The 25187-nt window shown below is 37.9% G+C and overlaps 1 long non-coding RNA gene across 1 annotated transcript; it reads left to right on the top strand.

Moving 5' to 3' along the window:
* Positions 1–2307: 2307 nt before the first annotated feature.
* LOC115436784 (uncharacterized) lies at positions 2308–4687 on the top strand. Its single transcript, XR_003937871.1, has 3 exons — positions 2308–2655; positions 2960–3040; positions 4560–4687. It is a non-coding gene; the product is annotated as an uncharacterized LOC115436784 (long non-coding RNA).
* Positions 4688–25187: the final 20500 nt, after the last annotated feature.

Raw genomic sequence — 25187 nt, 5'->3', positions numbered from 1 at the left:
CACACAGTGGAGTTCACGGTCAACTCAATGACTGCCAGGTCCCCAGGTCCTGTGGCTGCAAAACCTGCCCAGAATCATCACCCTTCTACCATTAGGCTTGACTGTTGATGTAAGGCACAGGTGTCAAACATGCGGCCCGGGGGCCAAAACCAGCCCGCCAAAGGGTCCAATCTGGCCCGTGGGATGAATTTGTGAAATGCAAAAAATTACACTGAAGAAATTAACAATCAAGGATGTTAAAATCATTTTAGGTCAATTCAATCTAAAGTGGGTCAGACCAGGAAAATACTATCATAATTACCTATAAATTATGAAACTGCAAATGTTTCTCTTTGGCTTAGTTTAAAAAAAAAAAGAAGTTAAATTACACAAAAATGTTTACATTTACAGAGTAGACTTTTACAAGAAATGTGAATAAACTGAACAAATATGAACAACCTGAAATGTCTCAAGAGAAGTATGTGGAATTTTACCAGTATTCTGCCTGTTATTAAATGTTTTATGTTTTTGTAGATCCACTGTAATCTGTAAGTTGTGATGCACATGTATAAATGATAAACTGAGGCATAATATTATTAAATTGTATTTATTTTTCTTCAGAATTTTCAGGTTGTTCATATTTGTTCATGTTATGTTCGAGTACAGTTCATAGATGTAAACATTTTCATTACAGAATTTTACTTTTTTCACTCAAAAACCGAGAGAAAACTTTGGAGTTGACATTATTTCTAAATTCTTATTCTATTATTTATATTATTTTACTGGTCTGGCCCACTTCATATCATAGTCGGCTGTATGTGGCCCCTGAACTAAAATGAGTTTGACACCCCTGATGTAAGGCGTTTATGCTGATAAGCTGTGCTTGGTTTTCACCAATGGTGGAACTGTACATTATAGTCAAACAACTCCACTTTAGTCTTGTCTGTGCAAAAAACATTGCTGTACAATTCTGGTGATTTGTTAAGATCTAATTTTACAAACCACACTATGCTGCCCAGTTCTTTTAAGGCAACCCCTCTGAACAAGACCCAACAAAATACACTTCTTTTCAGTTAAAAGTAACCTGTAGAGAATGTGATGTACGTCTTGGGTGTTTTGCATTTTTTCTGAACAGTGCACACAGTCTGACCTTGTGAAGTGAATTTGCTAGGAATTCCATTTCATCTTATTAAAGTATATCTAGCACACAGGTGTCAAACATGCGACCCGGGGGCCAAATCCAGCCCGCCAACGGGTTCAGTCTGGCCCCTGGAATGAATTTGTGAAATACAAAAATGACAATGAAGATATTAACAATCAAGGATGTTAAAATCATTTTAGGTTATTTCAGTCTAAAGTGGATCAGACCAGTAAAATACTATCATAATAACCTATAAATAATGAAAACTGTAAATTTGTCTCTTTGATTTAGTGTAAAAAAAAAAAAAATTACACAAAGATGTTTACATTTACAGACTATCCTTTTACAAAAAATATGAATATCTGAAATATCTTAAGAGAAGTATGTGGAATTTTAATAATATTCTGCCTGCTATTTAATGTTTTGTGTATTTGTAGATCCAGTGTCATCTGTAAGTTGTGATTCACGTGTATAAATGATAAACTAAGGCGTAATATTGTTAACATTGCACTTATTTTACCAACGAATTTTCAGGTTCATGTTTGTTCATGTTATGTTCAAGTACAGTTTGTAGGTGTAAACATTTTCATTACGGAATTTACTTTTTTCACTCAAAAGTTCTTATCCTATTATTTATATTATTTTACTGGCTCGGCCCACTTTTGATCATTTTAGCCTGTATGTGGCCCCTGAACTAAAATGAGTTTGACACCACTGATCTAGCACAGTTAATTTCTGAGGTGGATAATTCCTTAAAAACAAATGGAGACCAGTGTAATTTCCCAATTTCCCATGGTGAAATTAATGAAGTCTTTATGATTGTGATTTCTGACTATAATGTAGTATGAACACCTTTGCTGAAGTAAAAGATCCCACCTTTAAGATAATATTATGGTAAGATATGGTAATAAGATAACACTTAACATCTTACTTTTGATAAAGATTCTCATTGATTTCAGTCTCTGATTACATAAGCACAAATCACAACTGTGAACTACAAAGACGTACAACGTCCATTAAAGAGGATAAACTACTGAGGACTTGTGTTGTTTTCATCTACACTACATGCCACAACACTTCTAGTATAGGGGGATTGGATTGTTACATAATCTCTTCACAGCCAATCAGATTCTTGCATTTTCATCCGTCACAGATCAACCAATAAGATCTTTCCTGTGTTACAATAGACCCGCCCCCGAGCAGACGAACAACAAAAATGGAGTTGTGAAGTAGTAGCAACTTAGCTATCTACAGACGGTACATTTAGTTGAGTATTTTACAAATACGTTCACAGAAGTAGATGTTTCTATTTGTTTAGAGTACAGAGATGCTGGTAAATCACATCCATATGTAGTTTATGCTCTGTATCAGTCGTAAAGAGCTGGCGAAGTGGTAAACAAACCGGTGTCTTGGCTACGACAAAGGCTTGCTAGCTAGCTAGCTGAAACGGTAGCATTCACCAGGTTTCACTGTCAACATATTAGCTAAATTAGTTAACAAACGAAGATACTGAGACTCGGACAGAAATGGACAAGGTAAGAAACACAACAGGTATACTTCTTAATCGTTGGGAGAGGGAGATTAACCTGTAGGAGTTGTCAACAGTCATGTTGTTAACACTGTCAAAAATAGAGTAATGTTACTGAGAGCTGCCATTCAGTAACACGCAGACACTACCACGTTGTCCAGTTAAATATAGACTGTATAATGTATCCTCAGCCAGCCTTTTGTATCGTGAGTATCTGCGCAGCATGGCTTCACATTTGCAGATCCATGTGTATCAAAACTATTATCAAACGAAGAAGTGTTATTGATAATTTTTCCTCTTCTGATCCACAGGCAGATTTCTTAAAGGGACTTCCAGTTTATAATAAAAGCAACTTCAGCAGGTTTCATGCGGACTCTGTGTGCAAAGCATCAGTAAGTGATCATATCTGTTTTCACAGCACTGTGATTATAACACTTCTTATCGGGTCATTGTGTAAGAGGTGTTAAAGTCAGGAATGTTGGGTTCAGTAGTGGTGGTGGGGGTGAGTATTTCTTTGCGAGTATAAATTTGAAAACTACCATGTGTAACACTGTAAGAAAAAAAAGAGTAAAACAAGCAAGGGATGAATGTTGTTGGGTATTAAAACTACTTAGCATAATCACTTTGTATAAACTGACCAAACTGACTGATTGTGGTATAACAAATTATAAAATGTATTGCGTATTTAATGTTTGTGTTAATCACAAACTTCAAGTGTAGTTTGTCTGTTTTCAGCCTGGTGATGTGAGCACACTGAAAGTTACTTCTAGGGGTGTTATAAAATATCAGTTCTGAAATATATCGCGATATTCCATTTCACAATACTGTATTGATATTTTCAGGTATTTATTCAAATGCAGGTATGACGGAGGTTCATTTTTGTTTTTTGTTTTTCTTTATTGTTTATATCTTATTTATTATTATTTGACGCTGTTTTATTAAATAATGGTTATTTGAAGCATCCTTAAAGCACTTTTTACTGTCTGAGAAGCAGATGTTAGTTCCTTTGTTGGGACAAAAATAATGTTCTGATGTTAGTTCTGAACTAATAGAATATGAACATTTGAACAGGATCTTAAACTGTAATTTCTGTAAAACAATTGAAGTTTGAACACAGGAACATTTTGGGATATAGCAGTAGATTCTGTTGTGATTAAAAAAAAAAAAAGTGTTTAGTATTTGTGCATATTGCTGGTGTAAATCAATTCTTCCAGGAAATAATCATTTAAAAAAACAAACAAACTAACAAAAATGGCCTTTTTAACAGTATCATGATATATTTTGATATATCGTATCGTGATCCTAGTATTGTGATTTGTATCATATCACCAGATTCTTGCCGATACACACCCCTAGTTACTACTATATATATGAGTGACACATGATGTCTGTGAAAATTATGTAACCGAGGGATATTAAGTCTTCTTTAGCTGTACATTGTTAACATCACTTACATACTTTGCCTTGAGGAAAAATAGCAGCTCATTCAAAGTCAAGAAGAAAAATGCAATGGTGGTCAAATTAAGTTACAAGTCTGAGAAATGACTTTTCTGGAGTCGAGGCTGAAATAATTTAATGATTAACAACAATTTAACAATGACACAAATGATTGATTAGTGGTGTCTGATGACCAGGATAAAGCAAAGGGCTGTTAGTTACAGTAGAAAAGCCAATGTAAAAATCATTAGTGTCATTTACGACCCTAAGTGTGTAGTGTTTGGTTTCAGTAGTTGCATACAAAGGGAATTAGAAGTAGCAGCATTTACTTGAATCATTACACAGATACAAATACAGTCAAGTCATAGTCGAGTTACTAGCATGCCACATGTACTCCACAAATCTAGTTCTGTGACATTCTAGTAGTGCTACTTTTGTATACAGTTTCTCATGTGTATCTCAATATTGTTTTAGAACCGTCGACCATCTGTGTATCTTCCAACCCGTGAATATCCATCTGAGCAGAGTGAGTACATTAGCTTTTTAAGTACGGTTATAAAGTGAGGAAAACAGCAATCTACATTGTATGAAAATGCAGTATTCTACATGAAAGTGTATACACTAAGTACATATCACTACCTTTGTAATGTTTTGCCATGGCTTCATATTGTCGACACTCATCATATTGATAATAGTGGTTTCTCACTAGATTCGTTCATTACATTTTAACTTTGGATGTAATCAGTGTCTCTGTGTGTCTCAATGTTAATTAGTACCCAGAGAAGACAAACATCTTACTGCGGTATCTCATCAGCAGTGGGATAAAAGGTATTTTCTTAAAAGTGCTGGTGTGATTTGTTATTGGAAAAAGGTATCAGAACAGTAGATTACTTTTGGTTTTGTTTTGCAGAATGCAGCAAAAAAGCGAGAACAGGAGCAACCAGAGGGGGAGAACACGGCGCCTCCACGAAAAATTGCCAGAACAGACAGTCGAGAGTTGAACGAGGATACATAAACTAAGAGCACAGCAGAGATGGCCTACACAAAGAAAGTGCATGCACACAGATGCAGAATATGTTTGCGCTCCAGGCCTTGATGCTAAAGCGCACACGGATCGATACATTTCAACTGCAGTCGGCACAGCAATTAACTCCAAAAGCAGTTGTTTGCAGTGTCAGTCTCTGTGTTCGCAGCTGACTTCACATTTCTTCCTGTTCTTCCACTTTTTTTTTTTCCTGGCTCATTTTCTACTTGTACCTTTTTTCCCTTTTCCTTTAACAAGCCACACATGGCCTCAGATAGTAGTCTTTGCAGTTTTGAAATGAACCTACATCTACCTCCTGTTCTTTAAATCTCTGGTCTTTATTCTCACCTGATTCTCATATATATTTTATAAACATGGAGCAAGTAAATACTTTACCCTCTGCTGCCATTTTAGGGTTTACAGCTGCAGTTATTCAGCCCTTTTTTGAAATATAGCATCTTCAGAGTTAAGGTTTCATAAGTGATAAAGACGCATGCCGTGTGTGGTGACTCCTACTCTGTTTGGTATGTTATGTTTGGAACTATGTAATGACAGTGGCCCTAAAACGTTTTAGTGCATCTTAATTTGTATTTGTGATTAATGTCATTACATAAAAAGGCATTATGTTGTGAAGAGTGAGTTATCCAGTCAGGGTTTTGATAAGGACTGTATTGTGGAAAAAGATTGACATAAAGTGTGAAAGAGCTGTTCTGTTTTCACCTAATGATTTTTTTTTTTCTTTTCTGCCTTAAATGGAAAGAATTAGCATGCTTGTTGTTCTAGAGTTCTCTTTCGGTTACCTTGTTATTTCAGGTGAAAAACTTGACCACAGTTGAGTTGAAAGGATATTATTATTGTCCTGATGTGAACAGTTCAAGCCAAGTTATATCAGAAGAATCAAACTATTTTTGTACAGACATGCAGATTTTGTAGCCATATTTTTAGTTCTCAAGAAGCACCTCGGTCTCTTAACTGCATCCGTAGCACTATGTTTTCTATCACAGGTGATGACTAAAGGTGTGTGTGTATTTACACAATGTGCTACAGTCAACTGCTGTCAGTTCTGTTCTAAATGTGCCATTTGTGTTTGATTAGGTTGATTGATCGTTCGAGTTATGTTGAGGGAGTATATGTTCTGAAATTTGATAGCAGGACAAAAAGAAACATTCTTTTCATATTCTGCCACTTTAGAGTCCGTGAGTCATGGTCATTCTCCACAAATGTTGTATATTTGTATAGAGAGTTTTCTATAATTGCTCTAATCTTTTCATCAGGTTACAAAACAGGGGCTCATCTTGTCTTCCTCAAACCACATCCACGTTGTAATTAACACTTGGTTTAGTAGCCATTTTGTTCTTTTATGGAAAGGCTTAAAGCCAAAGTTGTGTGGAAACAAAAGCATTTTACTTAAGTTGTGTAGATTTGAATTGTCAGCCCTCATTTTTTTTTTTTTCTTTTTTGCAAGTTTCAGATGTTTTTTCTGTAAATTTGCACCATGTTCAGTCATTTATGAAATATTTGGGGTGATTGTGTCTACTTTTGCTAGATTTGCTGTTAACAGGTTATTTGCATTTTTGCCTGTTAATATTTAAGTAGATTCCACACACTGCACGTTTCTCAGATACAGTTTAGATACAGAAATACTGTGATTCGTATTTCTTGCTTTCCTCTTAACGAAAAAAGGAAAATATACACAAATTGGGTTTATGTGTAACTTACAATGTACAGTTTCTGTTTTTCTTCACATGATGAAATTTGGGATATTTCTGTTGTTAAATTGCCTGCTTTACATTCATTGTGTTAATATGTTGTAAAATATTGTTCATGTAAAGAATACACTATGACATACAGTAAAGACTATAGCACATTTTTGGCTTGCTTATATTTATACACTCCTTGGTAAAACTTCATTTTATTACTTCGTCTTTGTAAGTACTCCTGTAAAAAATATTGGGACACACCACTACTACAGTGACAGCTCTCACAGTATTACATTATTGTTGATTTGTCATTCCAGTTTTGTAGCCCAGCCCCTTGTTAGCAATGAAATACCTGAATTCATTATTTTAATACTTTAGTCCCAGTGGCGATTTCTCATAGACTGCAAGGGAGGCCCGGCTTCCCCTAAAATTAAGAGAATTAAATGGTTAAATATGTTCGGTTGTGTTGACATTTTATTGACTATAAATGTGTTAGAACACGTTCATCTTAAAGATGAGTTCGTTCAAATCAGCTTTATCACAAATCAACGGACACGATGTCGTTCACTTCTCCTCCATTCCCGTGTCTCTGTTTTCTCATCCATCTCTGCTCAGTGCATTTGTCCGTAGACTGTGGGCGTCTGTGGGCTTCAATGGGACTGAGTGGAACAGTTTTTTTCATTGCCTCAAAACTGGACGGTAATTGGATAAATGCTACGATGTTGTCCCGCCCCCGGACGCCGGGCGGCTCTGGGGGTGAATGGAGCTGTGGGCGGAGCTCGGCCGGGCTGGACGCCAGAATCCCACGTGCTGATTGGAGGATCAGTCAAAGGCTGAATCCCGTTTGATTGACAGCTGTTTTCAGACCTCCTCCTTCACTGACACAGTTCAGTTTAATACAGTCACACATTCTGCTGTGAAATCAGAGAAACCACTACGAAATTACTCGTTCATTTCTTGCACTGTAAATAAAACACACTCATTGTACTTCCTTCTTTCAATTTAACATAATTTCACTGTTTTCTTGTTTCAGTTACATAATTTAATCATTTCTTGTTCGAGTTCAATATCGTTTCGTAGATAGTTAAATCAATCAAACTGTCGGCAAGGTCGGAGTGAAAGGATCGTCTGTAGTTTAACCCTTTCATGCATACTGGTCACTACAGTGGACAGCTGTTCTACAGCTGTTCTCTTGTGTATTCATGGATGTTTTTTTTTTTTATTTATTTATTTTTTTTATTTTTTTTTTTACAAATATCTTTATTAAAGTTTTAAGACACTACGTATCTTTTCTGACATGAATTGGTAACCTTGTGTAGATCTCCCCTGAGCATAAACCCCCAGAATCACCAGCCCCCCCCCCCCATAGTTTTCACACAATTTATCAGTAAATACATGTTTCGTTGCTTCAAAAATTAAATGCATGGTGTCCAGCTGATGACGATGATTAATTTATATATATATATATATATATATATATATATATATATATATATATATATATGTACGTATGTATATATATATATATATTTTTTTTTTTTTTACTTTTTATTTTTTAAGTGTTTTTTTTTTTTTTTTTACTTTTTATTTATTTTATTTGTTTATTTATTTATTTTATTTTTTATAAGAATTTTTTCAATCACATTGTTATTTTCATGTTTAAAGAAAAATGAAAACTCAGGGGAAAAAAATCTTGATTAAGGTTCTCATAATTCGTGCATGAAAGGGTTAAAAAGGCTGAAGTCTTACACCCACAACACAATGGGCCAAGGCAGTCTAAGCAGAGAGGACACTGGTCCAGTCTCTGGATGAGACGCCTACTTGGTACGATAAGGTCACTGAGCATTTTCTTAAAAAGGAACGGAGGGCCGAATGTATGTTTAAATAACTTGACTTTTTTTTTTTTATGTAAGCCGACAATGAGCTTCCCCTGTCTGAAAGACGAGCAGCCGCCACTGGATAGCACATATTCTTCATTTACTGCTTCTAACATCTTATTTTGAAAACCGGAAGTCAGACTGCCTGTTCGCCGGTTCGGGACCGTTTGAATGCATTTACTGTAATACTTAGGATGCGCGGGTGTGCTAATGTTAGTGTCCGCTGTTTTGACCACGGAAAAACGAACGTCCGCTGGCTTGACCGCTGTCGGATGGGAGCATGCGCACAATTCTTACAGGGTACAAAAATGATGTCACACCGGACTACACTCTCCACTAGTTGGGATAACACCACCAGTAGCCGAGCTACAACCACAGCTAGCCGGGACAGCACCACGCCGAGCCGGGAGATAATCACAGCTACACGGGATAATACCAACGCCAACCGGGTTATAAACACCACAAACCGGGAATACATCGCCGTTAGCAGGGATTGAACCATTGCTAGCCGGGACAACATCACCGCCAGCCGGGCTACAACCACAGCTAGTGTTAGCTAAAATACCCCCGAAGAAAAGAGCAGAAGCTAACAGGAGGATGAGTCTGTATCACTCGCACAGGTAAGTGGACTGCTTCAAAAGTAAAAGGAAATGTTTGATCAACTGCTAACACAAAAGAAAGACATTTTTCAAGGATTTATCAACACAGTTATGGGTAAAGCAAACACTACAACGGATAATTTACAAGGGAGCTGTAGCAGTTAAAAATAGGACCAAAGGCCCTGTAGCTTATCGGCCCAATTAAAAACTTTGGGAAATGTATCCAGATGCCATTTATTATCACCCAGTTCTGTGTATTTATTATATTACAGAAATAGCCCATGTTTTGCTCATATTCCAATCAGATCTGTAAAAAATTCAAATTCCAATTTGATATCATTGAAACTTACTGATTTATTGTATTAATCCACTTCCTATCTGTTATAATGGGAAAATTTTTCAAAGTCACACCAAATCCAGAATCACATCTGGATCGAACTAATTTCAATACCTTGTGTTGACATCATCATACAGAAGCTGTATACCAAGTTTGAAGTCAATCAGAACTGTAGTTTGGGAGAAAAAGATGATTGAAATGTTTTCCCCTTAAGAGCCCATGTTAAATTTTCTGTAAGTTCCCGTATCCAGAAGAAGATCCTGATCTGCATGTGGACATTATGTTTTGGTCATCTCCCCATCAGGGCTGGACTGCAGAAATTTGCACTGGATATCATTTATATTTACAGAGTTATTGCATCGATCCACTTCCTATCTCCTATAATGGGGAAATTTTTCAAAGTTGCACCAAATCCAGAATCAGATCCGGATCCAAATAATTTCACTAACTTTTGTTGACATCATCATAAAGAAGCTGTATACCAAGTTTGAAGTCAATCGGAATAGTAGTTTTGGAGAAGAAGATGATTGAAATTTTGGTAACTGATGACAGACGACGACGGACACCCCATGACGACAATAGCTTACAGCCTGTCGGCCGGTAAGCTAAGAGTCGGTCTGCAATTTACACAGAAGGATGTGGATGATACAAAGACGCAGTTGGGCAATCCAAAACAACAGAATAACACCATCTAGACAGACTTGTTCAAGGTATGTGACAGTATGCTGGTCGTGTCTGATAAAATAGAGTATCTGGAGTCTCAGTCCAGGAGAAACAACCTGATGATAGATTGCGTTACAGAGTCACCTGGAGAAAGCTGGACCGACACAGAACTAAAAGTGAAAAAGCTTTGAAGTGAGAAGTTCCAGTTCCAGAAGGATGTTGAGATGGAGAGGGCTCACCGTGCTGGAAAACCTAAAGGAGACGGACCAAGGCCCATTGTAGTCCGACTTCAGAAGTTCAAGGATAAATCCGAGATACTACAGAGAGCCAAATGCCTCCGAGGTACGAAAATCTATAGTAACGAGGACCACACAGATGCTGTTTAGATAAAAAGAAGATAACTAATGCCAAAGCCAAAAAAACACTGGACTACATTGAAACTACAATGGATCCACATCCAGAGATAGATCCTGATAATAACTTTCTTTCTACCATAGCAACGGATTGCAATTATTTCACCCAAGAGCAGTATGAAAATGATATCAAATCAGTAGATAAGTATTCAATAATGTATTTTAACAGCAGAAGTATGTATAAAAATTTTAATTCCATCAAAGAATATTTACAACAACACTCATCCATTCAGTTTCATTGTCATTTCAGAAACCTGGGTTAACACTGATAAAGGTATTGACTTTTGTCTAGATGATTATGAATTAAGATATATGAACAGAAAACAGAAAATGGGGGGTGGGGTTGCACTATATATTCATAAATCAGTAAAATGTGTGGTCTTAACAGAGATGACATTAGAAATAGATGAAACAATGGAATGTGTGACTGTAGAGATCCACAATGAAAAGAAGAAAAATGTAATTCTAGCTGTGTATATCAATCACTTGGTTCAAGTATTGAACTTTTCAGTGAATGGATGGAGAAACAATTTTCTCCTGTAAAAGAAACTAAACTAAACTAAAAACTATAGATGACTTCTTGGACATAATGTACAGTATGTCCCTTTATCCATCAATAACTAAACCAAACAGAATAACATCACACAGTGCCACAATTCTGGACAATATCTACTCTCAATATCACTCTGTTTGACTGTGACATAAAGAAAAGTAAAGAAGACATGAAAATTATCTGTAAACCAATAAGAACTGAAGAAACGATCAATGCCTTTAACAACAGTCTAATGCTCCAGGATTGGAGTACAGTCTACAGGGAATCAGACGTGGAGAGTCCATATGGTAATTTCTTAGATGTATTTATTTCTCTGTATAACACACACTGCCCTGCCAAAGAACTCTGCATAAAGAAAAAGAAAATAAAAACACTCATGGCTTATTAAAAAAATAATAAATGCTTGTAAAAAGAAAAATAATCTCTATAAACCGTTCATTAAGTTAAAAACTAAAGAAGCAGAACAAAGATATAAGACTTACTGAAACAAATTAACAAACATAATCAGAACTATCAAAAAGCAATATTATAATAAATTATTATATGAAAGTAGGAATAATATAAAAGGATCTTGGGATATATTGAACAACTTAATTAAACAAGGACCTACTAAAGCAGCATATTCTGACTACTTTATTGATAAAAATAGTGTAAATCACAGCATGAATAACATAGTCAACCGTTTTAATAGTTTTTTTGTAAATGTGTACCTGGAGTTGGCTGCAGATATTCCCAACCAAGGTGATGACCAGTGTAATGAAACCATTAAAAGGAATCCATATTCAATTTTTCTGTGTGCAACAAATGAGCAGGAGGTGATAAACACTGTTCTAAAGTGCAAAAGTAAGCTATCCACTGACTGTCATGATATTGACATGATTGTTAAAAGAGTCATAAATAACTTTGCAAAACCTCTAACCCATATCTGTAACTTATCATTCCATTCAGGTCGTTTCCCAAATAAAATGAAAATAGCAAAAGTCATTCCACTGTACAAAAATGAGAGTAAACACAGCTACACAATGTACAGATTTTCCAGGTCATATGAAATCTGGAGTTTGTAGACATTCGTGGAGGGGGCATGTCTACGATGTCCAGATTTTGTACAAACGCATCGTTTTTAAGAATCTTTGTGACCTAGGTATTAGCGCTCTTTCCTTGAAAATGACAACATCCGGTCTCAGAAAATGAAAAAGACAGGCATTTTTGGTCCATTTTTCCATTTCTGTCAGGTAATAACTTTCTTTTTTGTTACTAGAAAGAGAAAACGAACATCTAAGAAGTAACAATAAATGAACAGCATTATGGTTCTTTGTAGCACCGACACCAGCGCCACCACCTGGAGCTCCTACAGTATAGAGGGTCTGCACATACATCACTTCTCCCCCAGGCCACGCCCCTCTCAGTCAGACTGAATGTCTTAAACCAACCTGCTCAACATGACAGAGTATAGCAGTAAACACAGCCAGAGAAAAGGGAAAATGTGAAATCTGAAATTAAATGAAGGACAGTTGGACTGGACGTGGATCTGTACGAGCGACCAAAGAACAAGTGGTCCATGAACACTGACATGTGGACAGAAATGGAGGATCCGGACATCCAGGGTGGAGGGGATCGGCACTATTTTTACATGAAGCAAATATACATGGTTTCATCATGAGTGACAACCAGGCTCCAAAACTAGGGCCCAGAACCAGCTGATCCAAAGTGCATTTCCAGTAGACCGTGGACTGACCCCAGTGAATATATGCATGATCTACTGGGACTGAGGAGATTTACTGAGTCTAGTTCAGATCAAGTACTTTATCCAACACAGATACTACTGTGGACCAGCAGGGGACCACTGGATTCTGGGAAATTAGCAGATTTAAACCACCTGTTTTTAAATTGCGACATTATTCTTGTAATATAGTTTTATTGTTGGAATATGACGACTTTAATCTCATAAACGAATGACATTTTATGAGTTCTTTTTGTAACTACAACTTTATTGTCATAACATTTTTTTTTTTTGTATTTGACTTTATCATCATAAAATTACGGGTTTTGTATCGATGTTTTATGACTTTATACTCGTAGTCACAAGTGTTTTTATTTTCTTATGTGGTCCTAATACTCCATCGTAGCTTTATTCTCCAGTTCCCCCCTATTTGAAAAACTAGGTTAGCCCCAGTTTCAGTTAGTTTACTAATCATGTAGGAGCACAAGGTTCGGAGCCACAAAATGAAGACAAAAACCATGAAAGATCTGATCATGAAACCAAGAGCTTTACTAAGAAGGAATGTTAGCCAAAACAATACGTCATTTAACACTTTCAGTGCCATGGGCCGATTAAATCGGCTTTACGAAAACAACCTGTAAAGTGCCACGGGCCGATCAGATCGGCTTTGGAGAACACGCCATATTTGTGTACAAACAAACCATCCACCCCCATTTCTTTCTCACATTTCGATGACGTTCTTTCTGTGTCCCCCTTTTGAGACCAAGCAGATGGGAATTTGAGGTCACGCGACCAAATAATATTTTTATATCTTTTTAATGTTTCTTATTCTCCGGTGTTTCATCAGAGGGAGCCCTCCATGCCGGGGGGCGGCTGTGGACTCCGGGGGCTGTGGCGCCTTCTCTCACTGGGGTCCGCTCCTTTCTGGTGGGTGGGGGTCCCAGTTGGCCCTCTCCCACTAGTTGGGATGCGGGGCTGTGTTGCTGGTGCCTGGTCGCCGGGGTCGGCGGCTGCCTCCTGGTGCGGATGGCTCCCTGAGACAGCGCCTCCTAAATTGATGTTTTACTTTTACTTGTACATTTTTGTTCTGGTCTACCCGTGCTCAGTCAGTCTTCTTAAGTATGTGTGAGCTTGTGGGTTTGCATGTATATGTGTGTGTGTGTGTGTGTGTGCGGGTGAGTGGGTGGGTGTGAGTGGGGGGCGGTACTGATTTTTAAACTGATATGTAAAGCACTTTGTCCTACAGTTTTTAATGTATGAAAAGTGCTATATAAATAAAAATTATTATTATTATTATAAATTATGCAAATTACGATCAATAATGAATCGGCTGCGTCCGGTGCGTTTTGGATCTAATCAGCAATCGGTCGGATGTTGCCAAGCGGTTTCCTGCAGGATTCTTCAAATATTATAAAAACTACGCAAAATACTGAAAAACGGCCAAATTCTGTGGGACTTTTAAGGCTTATTAGCCCCTTAACTGTCTGGCACTTAAAGAGTTAAGGTATAATTTTACCCAAAAATACAGCATAAATTAATGTTAGCTGACACCAAACAGGATCCACAGATCTAGGTTTGGTTTCCTGGATTTGTGGATCCATTTACTTCTCTTTTCTTTGTCTTTCGGCGTCTGTAAAACGATAGCTCCGACTGCTTTTCAAACCTGTTCATACAATCAATCACACAACAGCTCTTTCCCCATTTTTTATTAAATATTGTTCTTCAGTTTAGACAGGATTGAAGCCAACACTGTCACTCATCTCCCTCTTTCTGCCACTCAGTGGGTGGAACTGTGGTGACTTCCGCTAGCAGTGACAGCAGTGCAGACCCTCTATTGTTTGCCACAGAAGTTCAAGCCTTCAGGTAGTGAGTACTCCACTTTACATTTCAGTCAGGAGCTTTGATGTAATTTTTTTTTAACTTCAATCAAGTCACAATCCACCAAATCATCTCATAATGAAGTCCAGTCAAAAGATTGTTGTGTCTGGTGCAGCATTAACCAACAGTATGTGAACCAAGGGAAGCTGGGAGCAGCCGGACTGGGAAGCCGCACAACAAAAGAGGTGAGGTGGGAGCTTTGCTACACCGTCACTTGTTTGACATTAACTTTTGATTTATATGAATAATGCATCTCTTCTTTTCTTCAGTACAAACTGCTTCTGTATCTGAGCCATCAGAAACAAGTGACTGCTGCCAAGATCCATCCAGGCTTTATGTTAACGGTGAGCACAAACCCAAAAATGTTTTTTTTGGTGTTTTTTTTTTTTTTTTTGACACTATTTATAAAGATTTTAGTTTTACAAAACAAGAACATGAAATTGAGGTCAAGATATGGCGATTATGACATCAAACATGCCTACAACATCAAATGCTTTTATTAACTAGTACTGTCACTGTTTGTAAAGTCTGTCCATTTTCTCCAGCGCCTTTTTCAGGGCTCCTCCTGGAGCCGCAGGGTAAAAGTCAGGTGTTCCATCAGTCAAATGTTTTCTGCGATAGAAATAAAAAAGCCTGTTGCCGGTGGCTCTTTCTGTAGCCAACATTTTGTTGTGACTCTTTTAGCTGATGTCAACAGAATCTTTAGGAGATAAACATTGTCTGAATCCAGTTTGTCTGGGAAGCAACCAAGATACAGTACAGTAGAGCAACTGATGTGAAACTGATGTTTTGCTGGTTTTGAAATGTACAGACAGATTAGAAACAGCCAGATGAACAAATAGAATAGAATAGAATAGAATAGAATAGCCTTTATTGTCATTGTGTGTACAATGAAATTAGGAAAATTAATATGGTTAGACACTTATGGACTTTCTTTTTTATTACTAGAAAAAAATGAAAATCAATCTGTTTTTTAAAATTTGGTTTATCTGTTTTGACACTGAAAAAGAAAAACACCTCGAAATTCACTTTTAATTTGTCTATTTTAAAATGAAAATCAATTAGCCACTAGTTTTTCTTTTGTTTCTGAAAAGAAAATCCAATTACCAAAAGATACACTGACTCGTTTTTAACAAGCACATCAGAATGTCATTGTGTATGCTCTGTGTATACAGTGACAATAAAAGGAATGTTGAATCTTCTCCCTCCGCTCTGTTCTCTGCGTGTGTTTCTAACTGCCTGTCTAACCCCCCTCCTTCGCTTCATGCCTCTGTCTCTGTCATCCCTTCTTCTTTTACTATTCTCTCAGTCTGACTGGGGGAATGGGTGAGGAAAATGGAGAGGGGCCATTTTTCCAGACCACAACTCCTGCCAAACCCCCTGCGCCGGCCAGCAAGTAGGAAGAGAAGGAGGAATTGGTTAGAAACCATCTGTAGCATCCAGACTGAGCTCTCAGATTTGGTGGGAAACACCGCTTCAAACCCCGACCCCTGCCTTGTGTTTCGTCTTATGTGTTCAGTCAGACAGCGTTGTACCAGATCTTTCCTCATACATCACTCATATTTGATTTCTTTTTTTCTCTTGTTTGTGTTCAAAGCTTGAAAGGGCGTTCTCCACCTGCCCCACTGTTGAGTGATGATGAAGACGATGATCTGGACTGGCTAAACTGACATGACATGCAACCACAATAGTGTCTGTTTTTTTTTTTTTTGAATGGTCAACACTGTAGTAAGTAAGTAAGTAAAGCTTTATTTATATGGCACTTTTTAAAACAACATGTTACAAAGTGCTTCACAAAAAGGAGACACAGATAAGAACAAATAGGAAAGACAAGAATAAGAAAACAGTTTCAACATGCAGATACAAACTTTCTGGCGCAAGCAACACACACTGAACGAACACCATGGCCACATATGTCACAAACAACCCCTAAGACAGACACACAACCAACACTTAATACACCAAGACACAGACACAATATTGATGTAAACAAACCTCCATACGCAAATATATGCACACACACACTGCACTGTCCTGATTGAATGAAATGCTTGTTTATAAAAGTGAGTTTTTAAGAGTCCCTTGAAGGTGTATAAAGAGGAATGTGGTGCTTTCCCATCTGTCTGCGAGGAGAAGCTCATGCTGATGAACTGAAGGAAAAGTCAAACAGATGAACAACTTCTCTGCGGTTTCACATTGACTGAACTGCTGCCACAGCTTCACGGAGGACAAAACTACAATCCCTGGCTTTTATTCTGGTCAAAATAACAAGCCTGTAATTCACAGAAACTGCTTTTCTTTAATTGTGTCATATCTTTTGGTGATACAATTTAATATCCAACTTTTTACACAGCACTGTAGCAGATTATTTAGTTGGATCAGCCGTTACCCTGTTGACGTCTGTGGTTTCAGACTGTATTGTGAAATGGTTTTCAGTTATTAGCTCGCTGCTTTAAGAATAACTTTTACACAATTTTGCTAAATTTGGCTTATATTCATTCTTGAATATAAATGAGATGAAATTGTGGCCTTCATTGCCCATCGTAATGTTTTCATTCATTCATTTTCTGAACCTGCTTTATCCTCACTAGGGTCGCTGGAGTCTATCCCAGCTACACGGGGCGAAGGCGGGGTTCACCCTGGACAAGTCTCCAGTTCATCGCAGGGCTGAACATATAGAGACAAACAATCACTCTCACATTCACACCTATGGGCAATTTAGATGAACCAGTTAACCTATCGGAGCATGTCTTTGGATGGTGGGAGGAAGCCGGAGTACCTGGAGAGAACCCACGCAGACACGGGGAGAACAGGTAAACTCCACACAGAAAGGTCCCACCCCCCATCGACGGTGTTGGAGTCGAACCCAGGACCTTCTTGCTGTGAGGCACCAGTGCAAACCACTGCACCACCGAGTCGCCCATCATAATGTTTTGGTCATGTTAAATCTGTTTTTGTCTGCCATATTTTTGTTAAGTCCTCTGAAGATGTTATTTTCTCTCCTCCATTTGCTTGTTAATTTATTTCTCTGAATATCCACTGCACATATATTCATGAAACCTGGATGAAGCGTAGAGCGTCGGCCATGGATGAACCCAGTAGTTTATGGAGCAGACGTACAAATTGGATACTACTTTTTTTTTTTTTTTTTTCTCATTGCAAGATTTTGATTGAATTAAATGACTTTCTGCAGAGGTATGCCCTACTTTTTTGTTTTTTCACATTGTTTACATCTATTGTATATTTATTGTATAGTTAATTACTTTGGAATCAATGAGCCTGGTGCTTGTGGATCAAATATTTGCCACCAGATACCACTGACTTAATTATTGCCTTAAGCCTTGGGAAGTTTTTGTTGAAATAGTAAACTAATTATTATGTTGGAGTTCAGTCTCATGTTAAACTTCAAAATATGGAAATGAACAATCATACCATTAGATTTAAGTGTCAAAACATGAATTCAAACCCAATCAGATGTTTGTTTTAAAAAGATGCAATAATATTTCTAATTTGGATTTAAATCCAATGCTGTTTATTGTAATGTACATAAAAGCCTGAATTATTTAGTTCAAGGCTGTTGTAAATTTGTTTTTCCATTTTTTTTTTTATACTGAAAATGTTGAGTTGATGTTGTTAATCCCTTTGAACCAGCAGGGAGAGCTTAAGGCCCTCGTAAACCGTTATTGAAGCCAAACAGAAGCACTGGTCATAAACTTGGATCAAAGCCCAAACTAATATGAAATATTCGGTTACAGTCATGTAAAAGGTTGGTTTAGTCCAGTGGCATTAGGTTTGGTGTAGGGTTATTAGTTAATTGTTGACCTCAAAATGAAAGACACTTTTGTATGATTTTTTATTTATTTATTTAAATAATTTTTCTCCTTTTTTTTTTATACTTACAAAATACTGTACACACATAGAACAGAACATGGCATGGAGAAAAAAAAAAAACAATGCTCGAGGTGAGGCAGGAAAAAATTAATTACAATTACATAAATAGGTAAGTAAATTAAATAAAATAAAAGTAAAGGAATCAACAAGAAGAGAAAAAAATAAAATGAAAATAAATTACAACTTAAATTCTTCACATAAGGCTTTAGTCTTCACAGCTTTAGGGTTAGTGTAAAAGTTAAGTGTGTAGATAGGATTTCAAATAAGATTTAAAGACCACAAAGCTGGGTTTCTGATAGGCAGATTTGCTTGTATGTATATGAAATTTAGCTAATAAGGAAATGAGATTAAGAATAAACTATTTCCGAACAGGCAAATCAGTAATAAAGAAACCAAATAAAATATCTTCAATTTTGAAGTTAAAAGAAATATCCAGCTTTCTATTAAAAAAAAGATTGCTATCACACCACAAAACTAATGTTAATGTTTCATGTGAATTATGACAAAATGAGCAAAAAGGGTCGACACTGATCTTCTACTTAATCAGAGCTGAATTAGTTGGATAACACCTATGGAACAGTTTTAAAGACACTTCTGTCACTTCATTGGAAATGAAACACTTCCTTGGTAATAACCATACCTTTTCCCATTCCACATCAGAATATAAATTACTCCAAAAAAAAGATGGAAGCTGGTTTACAAACTGTATCCCTTTGAATCACTTCTCTAATGCATTTATTATTAGTTTTTTTTTTTTACTCAAGAATGGATGTAAATTTCCTGTGTATAATTCTGATTGTGCAGTTTGAGGGCTAATGGTTGTTGAAGGACTAATAGTAGAAGGTAGCAAAGGTTTTAAACCAGAAGGACTGCATATTCTGTAGTGAGTACCAGAGTTTTATATTCCAACCAAAATTCACTGTAAGTAAATAAGTGACCTTCCCTGTTAAACAACTGACAGACAAGCAGTGTTCAGTAATCAACCCAGTTCTTTAAAAACAACGACTTACGTTTGAAACATATATTCCGGTTTTTCCATGTACAGGGTGTCCCATAAGTCTCCATACATAAGGAGACATAATCCATTCCATGGTTCTAACATGTATTTCTTTCTATTTCTTCTTTCTAGTTCTTCAGCAGTGGAGGACACGCATTGAAATGTGTTCGGGACAAAATGGCAGTCATATAGAGCATATTGTAGAAATCAAAATGGTTTATGTCAAGAAATGTTTATTTTTCCTATGTATGGAGACTTATGGGACACCCTGTATAACATTTGTGAGGGGAAAAGTTATGGAGGACCAACATAAAAGTAAGTGTTGATGAAAATGAGAAAGTTTCTTTGGTCTAAATCCGGTATTTCCTCCCGTTTGCAAAGACATGAATTTGCACGTACACTTGCCTCTGATTGGGTAAAAAGGCTCTTCCGCGATTGGCTACTTCAATCTTTATTTATTTTATTTATTTTTTATTTATTATTATCTTTATTTGACTTGATTTTAGGCGTTTACTCATTTCCAAGGCAGGCTGTCAATAGTGTTTTTTTTTTTTTTTTTTCTAGAACGTTCTTTTAGAACGCATTTTGGGGGTGGGAGGGGTGAGGCGTGACGTAATTTGTATAAGGGTTAAATACAGTGTCGAGCTGACTATGGGTGGGGCAGCACGTTGGTTCAGTGGTCTAAGCTCATGTCTCGCGAAGCGAATGTTGTGGGTACGAGTCCAGGTGGGAACCCCTATGGTCAGACGTACTGGCATTAGCTGTGGAATGGGCAAAGCTGCGCTGCGTCACCTGGTCGGCATGGTGCTCAGGGTGCGAGCGGAAGGGCGTGGGGCCAACGGTCCTATCGAGGGGGTGGTTGGGTGATAGGCTCCGCCCACGTCTGGAAGAACGTAATCATCCCTGGTCCAGTGCTGTGCTGGCTGGGTGGCAAGGCGTGGCCGGTGAGAGGCGAGGTGGTGGGTGCGTGCCAGTACGTCCCCAGGGGCATACGTCGAAGGGGGCGGGGCCAATGGGTTCTGTTGAGGTTGGCTGGTAGGAAGACAGAACTCATCCGCCCCTGGAGGCGTGTCGACTCCAAGTAGGGGTTGTGCGTGCGTGCGTGCCTGCGTGCGTGGGTGAGCATGGGTGAGGGTCGCTGCGCTGGCGTGTTGCCCTTTTGGGTGTACGTCAAAATTACGTCACATTCTAGAATAGAAATAGAGAATGCTTTTTTTTTTTTTTCTTTTTTTTATGCTGTACAGACACCTTAATAGGGGTGAATGGATGCATGGGAGGTATGTTTTGTATGTTTAAACCTAATAAATTATATTATATTAAATTTATAATTATATTAAATTTGTAATTATATTATATTAAATTTATGATTATATTATATTAAATTTAGAATTATATTACATTTATAATTATATTATTAAATTTATAATTATATTAAATTTGTAATTACATTATATTAAATTTATAATAATATACAATTTATAATTATATTAAATTTATAATTATATTAAACAATTCTTTTCTATCTTTTTCCTTTTTTTTTTTAAATAGACATAAAAATATCAGGACATCTACAAGCTGCAGATGTAATAATCAATGTAAATATCAAAGCAGTATTTCTTGTACGTTTAAGTTTGATTAATTGTGCAGCTCTAGTTTTAGCCCTCCTGGATGCACCGCCACAGGGATTCCCATATTCAGTCATTTGTACATGTTCTGTTTGTTTTCTTCATGGAGTGGGCCCTGCAGGTGCCAGTTTATGGAACCGTTGGCAGTGTGACCAAGGTATGTATGCCCACAGTCTGCCCGGCAGGTGTCCGCACAGCTGTTAGCCCCTGGTCGGCTGTTAGCCGCAGGTTCGCTCTTAGCCGCTGGTCCGCTGTTAGCCGCTGGTCCGCTGTTAGCCCCTGGTCGGCTGTTAGCCGCTGGTCCGCTGTTAGCCGCTGGTCCGCTGTTAGCCCCTGGTCGACTGTTAGCCGCTGGTCCGCTGTTAGCCCCTGGTCGGCTGTTAGCCGCTGGTCCGCTGTTAGCCCCTGGTCGGCTGTTAGCCGCTGGTCCGCTGTTAGCCGTTGGTCCGCTGCTAGCTGCACTACCTAACTGAGAAGAAACAAAATAAGTGATAAGAAGACCGAAAATGACCTAGTGTGTGTATGGAGCAAGTAGGGTAAACAACACAGATGTGCCTGACCAAAGATAATTTGAATAAGAAAACAAGAGCTTCTGAAGGTGATACAAATCACAAGATAATTTCTGCCAGTGGAAAAACAGCCCGAACCTTCTAGAAGGATGGGAAAAGGGGAGAAAAGCTTGTCGGCTCTTCTCTGGAGAACCGACCCGTGTGTTTACTTCATGAAGAAACCCATGGAAAAGGCTGCTGAAGACGGGCTGACTCAACTCTTCTTTTTTGACTCCAAGTGTGAGTTTTTTAACTTCTATTAGGAACAGGACTTAGTATTTAGTTACAGTGAATTAGTATTAGAATATAGTGATTTGGTCTGATCTTGACGGACGAGTTTTCCACGTCAGTTTAACCTCCAGAAGGAAGGAAACAGAAACAAATGTAAACACACTGAAAAAAGGGGAAAGGGAGGATTGTTCACTTTTCAAATATGTACTTGGCATATACAGCACAATTTAATTCATAGCATATACAACACAATTTCATTCTATTCTTCCTCCTAACATGTCAGTCATGTTGACTTCTTAGAAACACTCCTGGGCTCCTGCTTTAGGAGGAAAACCCCATCTGCAGTCGGACATTTTTTCGCTGGGACTCAAAGAATAATGCTGCTTTGGACCACTCTGTACAAGGTAAGGATGAATTCAATCCTATGCAACGTTATTCAGAATTACTTTATGCACTGTTTTCACAGAGCCAAGCTGTTCTATGCTATTAGCACCGAGCAACATGAATATGTCAGTGTCAATGCTAAGGTTAGCTTAAGCTACCACTTACGTTAGCTACACGACTGTTGGCGAGTATTATTTTATATGCGGTCATATTTATTGAAATGTACACACAGCGTATGTTTTGTGTCGACTTCAGTCTAAAGTGTGTGCTTTCAAGAGGGCTGTTGACAACTGAGCTTAGTTTAGTGGGGCAGAGGCAGTTGGAAGCGGTGCAGTGGCTTGGCCTGGCAGAGGAGAGCTAACATGATGGTTCTCGGTAAACATCAACGCTAGGTGCCCCAGCACGGCACGGCGTACCATGGCTCGGTACCACGGCTCAGCTCGTTGGCAGGTGCCGAGGCGCTGCGGTACCACGGCCCGATACCATGGCATGATGCCAAGGGTTCCTATCAGTTCCATTGGACTGTGAGCTGAGGAAGCACCTTGTTCGGAGCGGTGTTTTGAACAATGTCAGTGCTACATAGAGGAGTTCCAACTCATTACCAGCACATGGTGTACTTGCACAAAGAGATTCACATATTATAAACACTGACTTCGTTGTTGCGTTTGCATGGTGATTGTTGCATTCTTCCCACTATTTTTTTTTTTTTTTTGGCAAACCTTTAAAAAAAATGTGATAATAAAAGCTTTTGGAAAACTGGGGCCTGTATAATCCTAATACACTCCAATGTCATAGATATGCAATGGAAAATGTTTGAGGGGGAATAAGGAGCCATTTGTCATGAAAAGAACAAGGTATAAGCCATGGTTGAGCGCATGACAAGAAGATAAAGACAGAAGGAACACAATAAATTAGAAATAATTGATACTGGTCAAATTAAATCAAATTTTATTTATATATCACCAAATCATAACAAAAGTTATGTCATGACACTTTACAAATATGCATATGTATGTCTAATAAAATAAAACTAATTTATTTAATGCCTTGAAAGTCAGTAGTCAAAATTCAACAGTGTAGGCGCTAATCATTGTATGAAATGTCAACAGGTTTGAAACGGGATTCTAGTGAATTGATATGTTTGTTTCATGTCCTTGTCCACCACATTCTTGAACTTATTGGACGTATGGGACATATACATCCGTTTTAAACAGAGTCTGGCCGAGCTGGCAGCCACAACTCAGGTCCGCTGTCCTAAGCAGTGTTGACATGTTTCAACATTGTGCCAACAAACGTTCTCTCTGTCTCTCTCTCTCTCTCTCTCTCTCTCTCTCTCTCTCTCTCTCTCTCTCTCTCTCCCCCCCCCATCCTACACCCCCTAATGGACCATTACACTGATTAAAACAACATTATTCATAGCCCTAACTGTCGCCAAGACAGTCGTCCTCCACTGGAAAACCAGAAATCAGCTAAATATTCCACACTGGAAGAACCTGTTAACTACGACGGCGTATTAGGGCCACATAAGAAAAGAAAAACACTTGACACTTCGAGAGTAAAGTCGTAAAATATCGAGGTGAAACCTGTAATTTCATCAGAATAAAGTCAAATACAAAAAGAGTTATAATTTTACGAGAATAAAGTCGTAATATATTGAGAATAAAAGTCATAATATTGAGGGAATAAAGTCGTATCTTTTAAAAAAAAAAATCTTAATCTAACGAAATTTCAGTTGAAAAAATGTCTGCTTCACTCAATCTCAAAAGTACTCGTTTCAACAAAATCTGGTCTATATTCATGAACAAACTTATGTCTGCATTATTAGCCTGACTCCCATTCCATAACCAACAAACACATTTACTTCGTGCCTGGTTTGAACGTCCGTATAGTTGTATGATGCGCTAGCCACTGTAAACTGCTCTGTACCAATAGAACAGTGGTAGCGGTACCACAGCCACTGGAAATAAGCCACTGGCACCAGAAACAGTGAACCACAGGCACCGGCACCTCTGGCAGCGGTGCCACAGCCACCAGAAGTGCCGCAGACGAGGTGCCACAGGCACCAGAAGTGCCACAGACTACAGCGGCACCTCAGGCACCGGTGCCACAGGCCACAGTGAGATCTCGTCCCTACTGTAGAACTGTGTTGAAATAATGCTAATCCATTTATGCACAGACTACTGATATTATTTGACAGTGGAACCTATATTTTCATAAATATTGGATTTTAATAGCAGGTGTATGTGAAAACTTTTGCTGGTGGACGGACGTGACACTACCCATGATGACCTGGTCATTACCAGTACTTTATTAGTAATAAACTTATGGACTTACTATTGCTAATTCTCCTCTTATTCATACATGTTAGTATTGTGGATCTAAAACAATAACAGCTGACACAAACACACTAAATGTGTCTAAAAGAATAGATTATTTGTTTTTCAGGTAAATTCAGTTAAAATATAACTTGGCCATTTGTGACATGAAAATATAGCATTAATTGTGATGGAACTGGACATTTTTGAGCTGAAAACATAGTTCATATGACTATCCACATGTTGAACAGAACTGAAATCCTGTACATTTGCAGAACTTGCATTTACCAACACAAAGTTCCTTTGGGGATTCACTTATATTGATTTCTTATGTACAAAGACAGAAA

The sequence above is a fragment of the Sphaeramia orbicularis genome, chromosome 17, assembly GCF_902148855.1.
Source record: "Sphaeramia orbicularis chromosome 17, fSphaOr1.1, whole genome shotgun sequence".
Classification (NCBI taxonomy): Eukaryota; Metazoa; Chordata; class Actinopteri; order Kurtiformes; family Apogonidae; genus Sphaeramia; species Sphaeramia orbicularis.
Note: the sequence above shows the minus strand (reverse complement) of the source record. Positions and strands in the feature narration are given on the sequence as shown.